Source organism: Cornus florida, unplaced genomic scaffold, assembly GCF_030987335.1.
Source record: "Cornus florida cultivar Cherokee Brave unplaced genomic scaffold, ASM3098733v1 CherokeeBrave_3.0.0_Hap2_Chr02, whole genome shotgun sequence".
Classification (NCBI taxonomy): Eukaryota; Viridiplantae; Streptophyta; class Magnoliopsida; order Cornales; family Cornaceae; genus Cornus; species Cornus florida.
The window spans coordinates 102,387,271-102,399,755 of record NW_026775572.1 but is presented as its reverse complement, the minus strand read 5'-3'; positions in this window follow the sequence as shown (position 1 = coordinate 102,399,755).

Below are 12,485 nucleotides of genomic sequence, written 5' to 3'. Positions count from 1 at the left end.
GCATAAAGCACAATTTCGCAAAGTTAACATCCTGTAACTTAAAATGGAACGACAAATAAGAAACAACAAGTTACAACATCATCTAGTTATCAACTTGAAAATGAAATGTGAAATCAAACAAAGTGGATACTCGGACGTCACACCAGATTAGACCGACAACATAGTTACTTTAGGGTTACTAGCCCATGGGTAACCTCCCTATGTGCGCACTAGACTATATGTAGAGGGACTATCCCTCGTACTAGAACCACGTGCTAGCCATAGCCAAACAACGACATCCCCAAGTTTCCAAAATCAACAAGTTGTGCAACAACGCATATATCAACAGGAATATGCAAGATAATCAATTATCTACCAAGCACAACCAAATTTGGAAACCTATACAATACATGCTCTAAGTCCACAACTAATATGATGTGATGAATGTCGAATCTTCAGTGTGTGATTCGTTACACGCTATGCATGAATGATGTTAAATATGAAATGTGCAAATCATTACACAAGGCAACAATATATTCAATAAGAAAAACATATTCTCATGAGTACAAGCATAGCAACTATGTTATCCAATGTTCAAAACATAACCAAATGAATATACAACAAGTCAAAGTCCATGATTTGAATATAGAAACCACTTCTAAAACACAACTAGATCATGGAGCAAATTGATAGAATTTAAATAGATAAACACAATTAAATTCTATAGATTTCTGATTCAATTTCAATTAACCTCAATTTAATACATGTTAAAGGGCATGGCAAGGTCATCACCTACATCCATTCTAAAACTCAATTAGGTTGTTAGAACAACAAAGTAGAACTTTAATTAAATCATGCTAATTTAAATCCCAAGGTTCTAAAACAACTTCAAATAGTATCAAATTAATATATACTAGTAAACAAGTCATGGCCAATACAAACATCAAGTTAAAACCTTAATTAAGCTAATGGGACCACAAATAGATTTTAATTAATTCTTTTAATTAAAATCTCTAGATTTTCAAACTTAACCAAATGCTCTCAATTTAACACATCTTAGAGAACATGCCGAGAACTAATGTAATATCAGATTACAAGTTTATTTCATGCAATTTACACCTATGTAAATTAAACTTTCACTAAAGGTAAATATAAAATAAAGGTTGCAATTCTCATGCAATCAATCCCAATTTAATATATGTGAATAACCACACCAAAGCTTAACTTTCTAGCATGCCACAATACAATTCTAAGTTGTATATCACCATGAGGATTAAATCTTAAACAAGGAAATTAATTAAATGAAAGGTTTCAAAACCTCACCGAATGTTCTAAATCAAATATATGTGAAGCTATATGGCATGTAGATTAAGAATATAAAGTCGGAATTCAAATGGATTGAATAGTGCACTCGGGGCAAATTAATTAATCAAATTAATTAATAATTACTAATTTTCAAAACACCTCCAATTACTTTCAAATTCAACTATATTGAAGAGCATGCTAAGGCCTAATATAATATGCTAACACATATTAATTTCAAGCTAGTTAAGGCGATGTGAATTAATCTTTCACCTAAGATAAATATTAAATAAAATCTTTAATACTTATTCAAATGTTCCAATTTTAATACACAACAATGAGCCTATCAAGGGGCAATATAAAATCATGCTACATGTTTAAACCAAGTCATGAGCAACCGGGAAAATTAGATCCCGTACAAGAAAAATAAATAATAAAATCTCTAAATTTTATATTTAATCATGCAAACAAGTAGTATAAGCATCACAAGCATGCTATATAACAAGAATTTAAACCTAGAACATCTCCTACCTCAATTTGAGATGAAAATCTCAAAAGCCATCAAAATGGAACGGCTCCGAATCCGACGAAACTACTAGGTTTTGTCGGGGACAACGCCGTGAACATAACCCCCATGAAAGCCCCATCAAAATCATAACTTGACCTCAAAACCAAACTCAAGAAATGGTCAAAACTGAATTCTAATAAGGGGAAAGGTAGAGCACGGCGAGGGGAACCACAAACGTTAAGGCCGAAGACTTTCCATCAAGGAAAAGTTAACCAAAAGAGGCGAGAGAAGATGGCAGCACCCCTTGGGCTGCCATGGGAGCTCCAGGTCATGCATGAAGAGGGGAGAAGATGAAAAATGAAATATCTCACCCCCCTTTTATAGAAATCTCAAAAAGTGCCCCGAACGGGCCCTACCGGGTCCGAAAAAGTAAAATTTGAGTATACGCTCTTAAATGGCAAAAATTTGTGAACAAAAAAGATTCAAAATGATAAAATATGAATAACAGAAGAAATGGCGTCACAAACTGAGTCCCGAGCAGAAAGTTATGCCCAAAACAAGTTTGGCGAAAACCGGGGCCAGAAACCCTGAAACTGGAAAACATCGACCAGGAGGAAATTCCAAGAGTACACAACTCGACAAAAGGTGGAAATAAATCCCATACAAGGATCCAGGCTTAAAACAAGACATTTTGCAATAACTTTCATTAATTGCACAATGGCCCCTCTAAAAAGTGAAAACTGCACTTATGGCCCAGAATGAAAATATCTTCAAAAAATATTTTCTTAAAAACCCCTGAAATAAAACATATTCAAAAGATATTTACGAAAAATACCCCAAGAAAAGAAAATAATTTCAAAGAATTTTGCATCCATGCCCCTATGGACGCCGGGAGCAACCAGAGTACTTTCTTGCAAAAGTAAAGATACGTATTTCGTGGAAACCACTCAAGATGAAGGCACGTGAAGTCAAAAACCAACTCCGAGCATGAGAAGTGAGGTTGTTTCAAAAACTGACAAATGAAGATAAGACAGAATAGGGAAAAGGACGAAATAGCGCCTAGTGTCGAAAAACGAAAAATATGAAAATGACTCGGTCCTCAAAGAAAGTTGTCAATCCACGAAAAAGAGTCTCAGGAACCAATTCTGAGCACTCGAGATGACACTAAGCGACACGAAATAGAGCTCAAAAAAGAAAATTAAACGAAAAAATTTCATTCGTAAAATTTCAGGAAAAAGGAAAGGAAGGCAAATTACCGGGTCGTTACAGATGAACCAAAGCCTTACAAGACATAGATCATCTCTCAGACACAATGTGACCTTTCATGAAGTCACGGAACCCAAGGAAATAACCAGAAGCAGATAATAGGATAAAAATGTTAAATGGCACCCTATGGTACCAATGACAACCAAAGGAACAAAGTCTAGTTCAATCTAGACCAGGTATGCCATTAAATGGCTTGAACAAGATCAACAAGGTCAAGTGGGAACGAATGAAACAAGGTTAACCTATCTAGGCAACAAACCAAACAAAACCCATAAGGTAGCTCCATTTCGGTCGACCGAAATGGAGCATCAGTCTGCCGAAATGGGCCAGGAAAAGAAAGAAAAATGGGAGGTGTTTCGGTCGACCGAAATAGAGAACTGGTCGGCCGAACTAGGTCCAAATCGTGAAAAAGGCTACTGGAATTGGAACTTTGCTGAACAACTGAAACCAAAGGTGAATCGGTTGACCGAACTGGCATTTCGGTCGACCGAAATGGCTAGAAAGTGTGCATATGAACCTGTTATGCACCAAGAATGAAAAAGAGACTTTAAGCCTCACTTGAATCCCCCATTGCATGATCAAACTTAATTATAAGCTAATGTGTGTTGGTGTGAACATACACGCACGTGTGATGTGACATATTAGACATGCTATGATGGCCTATGGCCCCATTTCATTCCATTTACAAGATTTGACATACCAAACTTCCAAAGTTGATAAAATTACATTTCAAAGGTAAAACTTGAAATTTAAATACATACACTTGGACTTTAAGGATTGTGGCCCTTGGCCTCATGTCATACATATCAAATAATAGTCAAAAGATGTGCTTAAGCACACATTACATATTTAGAATCAAAATACAAGTTTGATACATAAGGCTACCAAATGATATTTCAGGCTAACACTTGCATGAGATAGAAACTCGAAGCTACAAGCCATCCCAATGAACAATAAGCATCACGAACCAAGTCTTCGTACCTAAACAAATCCCCCAGTAACTTCGGGGTGAGTAAACAAGTTTACTCGTATAGAATGAGCATGAATTGACTCAATTTCTTTAGAGATTTTTAGACTGACATGAAATAGTTCAGAAGGGTCATGCCACCTAATGTCTATGTCAAAGGTTGGACTCAGGGAGCATCCTAAGCTATCATGGAGACATATCAACAAGAATCATGATATATATACATGTATGAAACAAATCAAGATTGGTATAATCCAAAGAACAGGACAAGAAAGATGCTTGAAAATAGATTAACATGAATTGCATTATCAATACAATTAAGCAAGATTAAAACATACCAATTAACACGACAAGAAGTATACACGGATACAAGTTAACAAGAATTACATTATCAATGCACTTAACATGATTGGAGCATTCCAATTAACACGATAGGAGTAACACACGAAAATGAGAACAATGCATAATATCTTTGCAATTAAACAAGGATGGAACATTCCATGAAACACAAAAGGAGTTATACATGAAATCAAGAACAACGCATAATATATATGCAAGTAAACAAGATTGGAGCATTTCACATACATAACAAGTTTAAATCTTCAAGGACTAGCAACTTGAAATTTAAAGAGTGAAATCAACCAATGTGGAAAACTCGGATATCGCCCGGATTAAAACCGTACTCTTGAGATCACTTTAGAGCTACTAACCCATGGGTACCTTTAACCTAGTGCACACTATAGTGTAGGAGGACATCCCTCCGTACTAGAACTAAGTCCTAACTATGTCAATTCTTGATTGATATCCCAAGTCCCAAAATTAACAAGTTGTGCAACCAAGATTGTATCAAAATACAAAAAATGCATTAACCACGTTTCATGCATAACCAAGATTTTGGAACACACAAGTCATGCCCTAAGTTCATCAACTATCATGGCATGTGAAATGTCAAGAAATTATAGTGTGCATCTATATAGACTAGAATCAAGATATATAGCACAAGAAATCATTGAAGTAAATATACCACAAGTATAAGATTAATGATTTAGTTGCTTACAAAACAACACATGTGTAATTAAATCATTCTAAGACAAATGTACAAGTCTATGAAGTACATTAATGAGACTAAGATACAAGGGTCACGATGCTTGATAAAAAGATACAAGTTTATGAAATACAAGTCCACTTCATAAATTTAACAAGAATTCAATATCAAAGCATGATTAACATGATGGAAGCATATAAGGAAATTTAATCTACTTAAGGGATTAAATTGTCAAGATTACAAGGCAAGTCCAATGTCAAGTTACAAGTTCACTTCATGCTAGATACAATCCTGTGATTTAAGTTCCATACAAAGGAAATAAATAAATATAAGTTTCAAACTTATCCGATTATTCTCAATTTGATACACGTGAAGGAACTTTTTAAGGAAAGCATGAATACCAAGTTAGAAACTTAATCAAGATAAAGGAATCATTGAATGGATTTTAATTAATTCTTTTAATTAAAATCTCTAGATTTTGAAATTCATATAAATGATCTCAAATTAATATATGCTATACAACATGTCAAGACTTGATTTAAAAACACGATACAAGTGAATTCCATACAATAAACGACCATGAGTATTAAACTTTAATACTAGAAAAAAATAGTAAATGAAAGGCTTTAAAACCTAATCAAATATTTTAGATTTAACATATATGAAACTATATGGCATGCACATGATGAATATTAAGTCGGAAATCCAATGGAGTGAATAGTACACTCGGAAAAAAATTAATTAATCAAATTAATTAAATATTACTAGATTTCAAAACATCTCCGATTACTCTCAAATTTACCTATGTTGAAGAGCATGCTAGGACCTAATATAATATGCTAACACATATTGATTTCAAGTTAGTTAAGGTCACATGATTTAATATTTTATTCAAGATAAATATTAAATAAAATCTTTAATACTTGTCCAAAAGCTCTCAATTTAATATATGTCAATGAACATATCAAGGGGTAATATTTTATCATGCCACATGTTTAAAACAAACTATGAACAACCGGGAAAATTAAATCTTACACAAAGAAATTATAAATCAAAGTTTCTAGATTTGATACAAAGACATGTAAATGAAGTATATAAGCATCACAAGCATGCTATATAATAAGAAAATAAATTATAACACCCCCTACCTCGATTTGAGATGAAAAACTCAAAGGCCTATTGAAAAAAAAATGCTCTGAATCCGACGATACTGAAGGGTTTTGTCGGAGACAACACGATCTACATGAACCCACAAGAAGCCCCATCAAAATCACAACTTGACTTCAAACTCGAACTCAAGAAATGGTCAAAAATGAATTCTAATAAGGGGGAAAGGTAGAGCTCGTCGAGGGGAACAATAAACGTGAAGGCCGAAGACTTTTCACTTAGGAAATCAAGTGAAGGAAAAGAAGAAAAGGTGGCAGCCCAAGGAGCTCCCACGGCTGCCTGCCAAGAGGGGGAGGAAGATGATCAAAATCTGACTTTTCTTCTTTAAGTCCCCTATTTATAGAAAATCTCAAAAAGTGCCCCGAAAGGGCCCCGCCGGGTCTAGAAAAGTAGATTTTGAGGAAACGTGTTCAAACGGAAAAAATCCATGAACAAAAAAGATTCAAAATGAGAAAATATGAATAACGGAAGAAACGGTGTCGAAAACTGAGTCCCGAGCAAAGAGATATGCCCCGAACAAGTTTGGCGGCAATCGGTGTCAGAAACTCAGAAACTGGAGAAAAATGACCAGAACGGAATTCTAAGAGTACACGGCTTGACGAAATGTGAAAATGAATCCCATACGAGGATCCAGGCTCCAGACGAGATATTTTTGCAATAACTTTCGTTAATTGCACAATGGCCTCTCTAAAAAGTGAAAACTGCATTAATGTCCCAGAATGAAAATATCTTCCAAAAATATTTTCTTAGATACCCCTGAAATAAAATATTTTCAAAAGATATTTATGAAAACACCCAAAGAAAAGAAAATAATTTCAAAGAACTATGCATCCATGCCCCTATGGACACTGGGAGCAACCAGAGTACTTTCTTACAAAAGTAAAGATACGTATTTCGTGGAAACCACTTAGAATGAAGACACGTGAAGTCAAAAATTAACTCCGAGCATGAAAAGTGAGGTTTTGCCAACAAAGTGACAAACGGGGAAAAGACAAAATAGGGAAGAGGACGAAATAGGGAAAAGGACGAAAAGTAAATAGTGTCCGAAAAGTGAAAATGTGGAAATGACTCGGTCCTCAAAGGAAGTTGTCAATCCAAATGAAAGAGTCTCAGAAACCATTTTCGAGCACTGAAGATGACACTAAACGACGAGAAACAAAACTCAGAAAGAAAAATTAAACGGAAAAAAATTTATTTGTAAAATTTCAAAAAAAAAGGAAGGGAGTCAAATGACCGGGTCATTACAGGAAGGATAATTTTAACCCCCTATCATGTTTGGTTGATTAATGAAGGAAAAGAAAGGAAAGGATAATAATCATGTTTGGGAAAAGAAAGAAAAGGAAAGTATTTTAACAAATTTACTATTATACCCTTTTATATTTTAAAAGATAAATTTATAAATTATTTTTATTTATTTATTTATTTATTTTTTATAAATTTATAGATTTAACTATATAATTTGTAGGCCCATGGATGATGGGCCACCAGGGGAAAAAAAAAAAAAAAAAAAAATTTGGCAAATCATATCAGCCTCCCAAATCGCCTCTATTCTCGTTCTCAGTAAACTTGCCCCTCTCTCTCTCTACAACTGCAAACTACAAAACCTATAAGAATCAGAAGTCCAAAACCCATATATTTCAGTTTATCTATCTGTCTGTAAGAATCAAAAGTTCAAAACCCATAACGGCATATCATTTCCGATTGTTCAAAAAATCAAAACCCATATCTTTCAGTTTCAATCCCCGCTATTCCAGTTCAGGTTCGCCGTTCGCAAGCTTCAGCCGCTGTCTCTCAACTCTCAAGTTTGCCCCCCCTCTCTCTTCAACTGCTAACTTGTATGTATGGGTTTTATTTTTCTAAACCAATTAATCAAGTCTGTAATTCTTGTTTTGCAAACTAAAATCAAGTGTAATCTTGATTTTGTGTAAGGGTAAATTTGGCATCAGAAAGAGTGCATCAAGCCTTTCCTTCACTTTCCTTCCATTTCCTCGCATTTTTGGGAAGATAAGGAAGTTACTGTTTATGGCTTGTGATAACCTTCCAAAAGCATCCCTTCCCTTTCCTTCCAACCATTTAGGCCAAACACAATTTTTTGATCACCTTTCCTTTCCTTTCATCCCTTTTCTATTGCACCAAACTGACCCTTAATCACCCTTCATCACCTTTCCTTTCCTTTCCTCCCTTTTCTATTGAACCGAATTGACCCTTAACATTTGTGTTGGGTGGTTTAGGCAAAAATGATTGGTTATCATATGTATATAGGGACATGGGAGGCAGAGTATTGTTCATTTTACCAATGGGTATTGAGATTGGTTTAAATGAGGAGTACCTTTAATCAGAAAATGATGTGTAAGCCTCTAGAATAACTTTGGGTTGGAGTTGGTGAGAGTTCGTTTCTGACCGATCTAAGAAGCACGGACACTTCTATGAAGTGCCTTGTCCGTGTTTGACACCTTATCCGATACTGACACTTTATTAATACTTATGGACACGTCTTTGATACTTCATGGCCGTGTCCATCATGTGAGAATAATTTTTATTATATCGAACATTTGATTGACACATCTTGGGCACTTGGCTAATGCATTGCAGACACTTGGTGAACACATAACGGACACTTAATCAATACATCCCGCACTTTATCTTTTTAAAGCAAACACATGACAATTCTTAGAAACAACATTATGCACATACATCTAAGTGTCTAAGCTCCTTTTTCTTAAAAAAAAAAAAGACATTAAACACGTCAAAGTATGTAATGAGAGGGAAAAGAAAGGCAACTTATAATGACAAGATATGATAGTAATGTCATACATACTATAATATATATATATATATATATATATATATATATATATATATATTTGAATAGCTTCAATTTCAAACTTATGTAACTTTAGTATAGGAATAATAAATTAATTAATGTTATATAATTGTCTTATTCAATATATGTAAATGAAAATTTATCTTTATATTAGCCATATCCGTGTACTTTTCTAGGGTTAACGTGTCGGCGTATCCATGTCAAATCGTGTCCGTGTCTATTCTTAGCACCCGATCAATATCAGATATCACCTCTTTAGTGTGTGTGTGTGTAGCATAAAAAAATAATACCCTACTCAGTACTGATTCTTAGCACCCCATCAATATCAGAAATCACCTCTTTAGTGTGTGTGTATATATAGTATAAAAAAATAACACTCTACTCAGTACTAAATGAAAATGGTGACTGTAGAGTCTTTTTGCTATACACTCTGTATTTGTTAGTGCTTGTCTATGTCTTTATCGAGAATAGAACATTGGTGACTTGCTGGGTCTTTTTTGGAATCTCTGACCGAGGATTGGTCTTGGTGATTTAGTTATACTGAAAGAGGGTAAAGGAAAATAGGAGGAAATAAAGGAATTCTTGCATGGAAAAGTTTTATTGCTTTTCCCTTTTAAGTTTCAATATCAACAAAAATTGGGCGTGTAATATGGAGGCCAGGATTGGAGCTGGGCACTTAAAATTACAATTCTGAGCATCAGTTGGCCCACTAGAAATTGGAAATTTTTTTTTTTTTTTTTTCTGGGGTAACTACTGAAATTTAATTGGAATTCTGCATACTAATCCATGAAATTGCACTAAAGGTTTGATTTGAGTGATCAGTGATCAACACTGAACATCTTTTTTACCTTTTCTTTTTTTTATTTTCATGACCAGTGCTTTATTAGTGATTAGTGAATCATCTGTTCAATAATATTTTGATAAGTAAGCTTTTTGAAAGATTAACTAGTTATGTGTTGAAGTATTCTCAATAAGATGAACTAGGGTCTGCTTGGAGTGATAGATTCCAAACTCTTTTCTTCCCTTTTTTCCCTTATAAGCGCTTTATTAGTTATCAGTGAACCATCTATTCTATAATCTAGATAAAAGAGCTTTTTGGTTTATCATTAGGTTTATTTGGAAAGAGAGGTTGAATCCTTTTGTACTTGAATCTCAATTTGCAATTTTGATTATGTTGTAAATTCTTTGTCTCCAATGGAAATAATTTCAATTTCACCTAATCCAGTACGAACTTGTAAGTCATGACTGTAGTTCCATTTTAACTTGCCAATCAGACCCTAAAGAAAATTGGGTTTTTTCAGGTGTATATACAATTTCGCTTTTTCCTTCATGATCTCTTTTCCTAATAGATTTTTATCCCAACCAAATGAATGGAAATTGAATTCCCTTTTAGTTTTGTCCCCTCCTTGTTTTTGACTTGCCTAAATGTTTTTAGGATAGAATGAGACTCCTGGAAAAGAATGCCATAGGACCAGAAATATCACCACCAGAAATCTGAAATAATTGTAGAAGTGTTCTTCTTTCATAATTGTAGTTCTATAAACTCCTCGCTTCAATTTTATAAACATGTATTTCTTTTACAGGCTTTGCATCTACTAGATGTTGCTTTTGTATCAAGAGCTGCTCTGACTGATGCTCTCAAGCTAAAGGAACCAAAACAAGAATAGTGAGGCAATTAATATCAGTCATCTCGATGCATGGACAGAATGAAAACTCAAAAGGAATGCAGTTATAAATTGGCATAGCTTCTGTTGTTATGAGTGGAGTTGCCCTTAGCTTCTGTTGGACTTGGGAAGCTATCCAACTCATGATAGAACTTGCTCTGGGCATCATGATCATCATCGTCATCATCTTTGCCTTTATCCCATATAGATGGGGTCGGCCGCGTGAATTCTCTTTTTGCATTCTTTCCTATTATAAATCATTCATGTGGTTCTCTTAAATTTAAGTTTTTAATTACCACATCCCACACGTAAGCTTTAGTAGGCCTCTTTGTCACTTATTTTCTTCATAAACCATTCTTCCTCTTTTAATAGTTGCCGGCATCATCGAGTCTACATTGAATATGACCATACGATTTAAGTCTACTTTCCCTAACTTTATTATTTATTGGTGCTATACTTAATTATTCCCTCACACGTACATTATATATCTTATCTCTTCTAATGACTTTTATCATCCAACATAGCATATGCTCATTTCCACTACATGGATGCATTGTATTTATGTCTTTTTCAACGCCCAACACTCCGCCCCATGCAATATTACCGGCCTAATAGCCATTCTATAGATTTTTCTGTTTGTCACAAAGAATACCTACCACTCACTAGCTTGCCTCGATTTCATCCATCCAACTCCAATCCTACTTACTACATCACCATCTATATCCCCATCTTTTTGTAGTATTGATTCTATGTAACGAAAATAGTTCTTTTCAGAGTAACACTTTGATTTTGAAGTGTAATATTTATATTGTCATCGTTTTCTATTTTATCAATTTTACATGCCATATATTCCATTTTGGTTTTACTAATTCTTAGGCCCCTTGATTCTAATGTCTTTCTCCATACTTCTAATTTTACCTCCAAGGCTTTCTTAGAGGTATCTCTATTGAAACTATCTTCTCCAAATAACACACACATGGGATGTTTTCTTTAATCTCTTCCATTATTTCGTCTAGTATCATCGCAAATAAGCATGGACTCACCGATCTTTGGTGTAAATCCACTTTTATAGAAAGCCGCTATTTTCTCAGCATGTAGTGTTAACTTTAGTCAATGTCTCACTATACATATCTTGTATAAGATTATAAGTTATATAGGTACTTGTTTCTTTGTAAAGCCCACCAAATTATATCCCTTGGCACTCTATCACTAGTCTATTAATGAAGTGTTCTATGGGCATAAATCTGTTAATAATTATTATGGTGTCGTCATACCCATATGCCTTTCGAGCTAGTGACTTTTGAGCTTTGATCTGATATTTTATTTTCTACTTAATTGTTTCTTGCAGCTTGAGTACAGTAGTTCTCAGTGGGATAAAAACCCAGCGAAGGATAAAAATCCTAGGTCTTTTGCTACTGCTAGTTTTTGGTTATGAGCTTTCTTGGATATGTGGGATTAATATTATTAGCTCTTGTGGACCTTCTAGAATCTATAATTATATATAGCATGACAATGACAAGCGTCTGTGAGCTCTTGTTAGTGATTGATGAATTGAGAGATTTATTTAATTTTCACATATTTCTAAAACTATATTTATGCGATATTTAAAAATGTATCTTAATATAGTTGAATAGAAGAGTTAATGATCTTTGTCATTAATATAGTTAGCTTATTTTTATTTTTATTTTTATTTATTATTATTATTTTTTTCCCTCCCTTTCTTCTTATTGTCCAAGAATATTAAAGTCAATTGTATGTGCGTG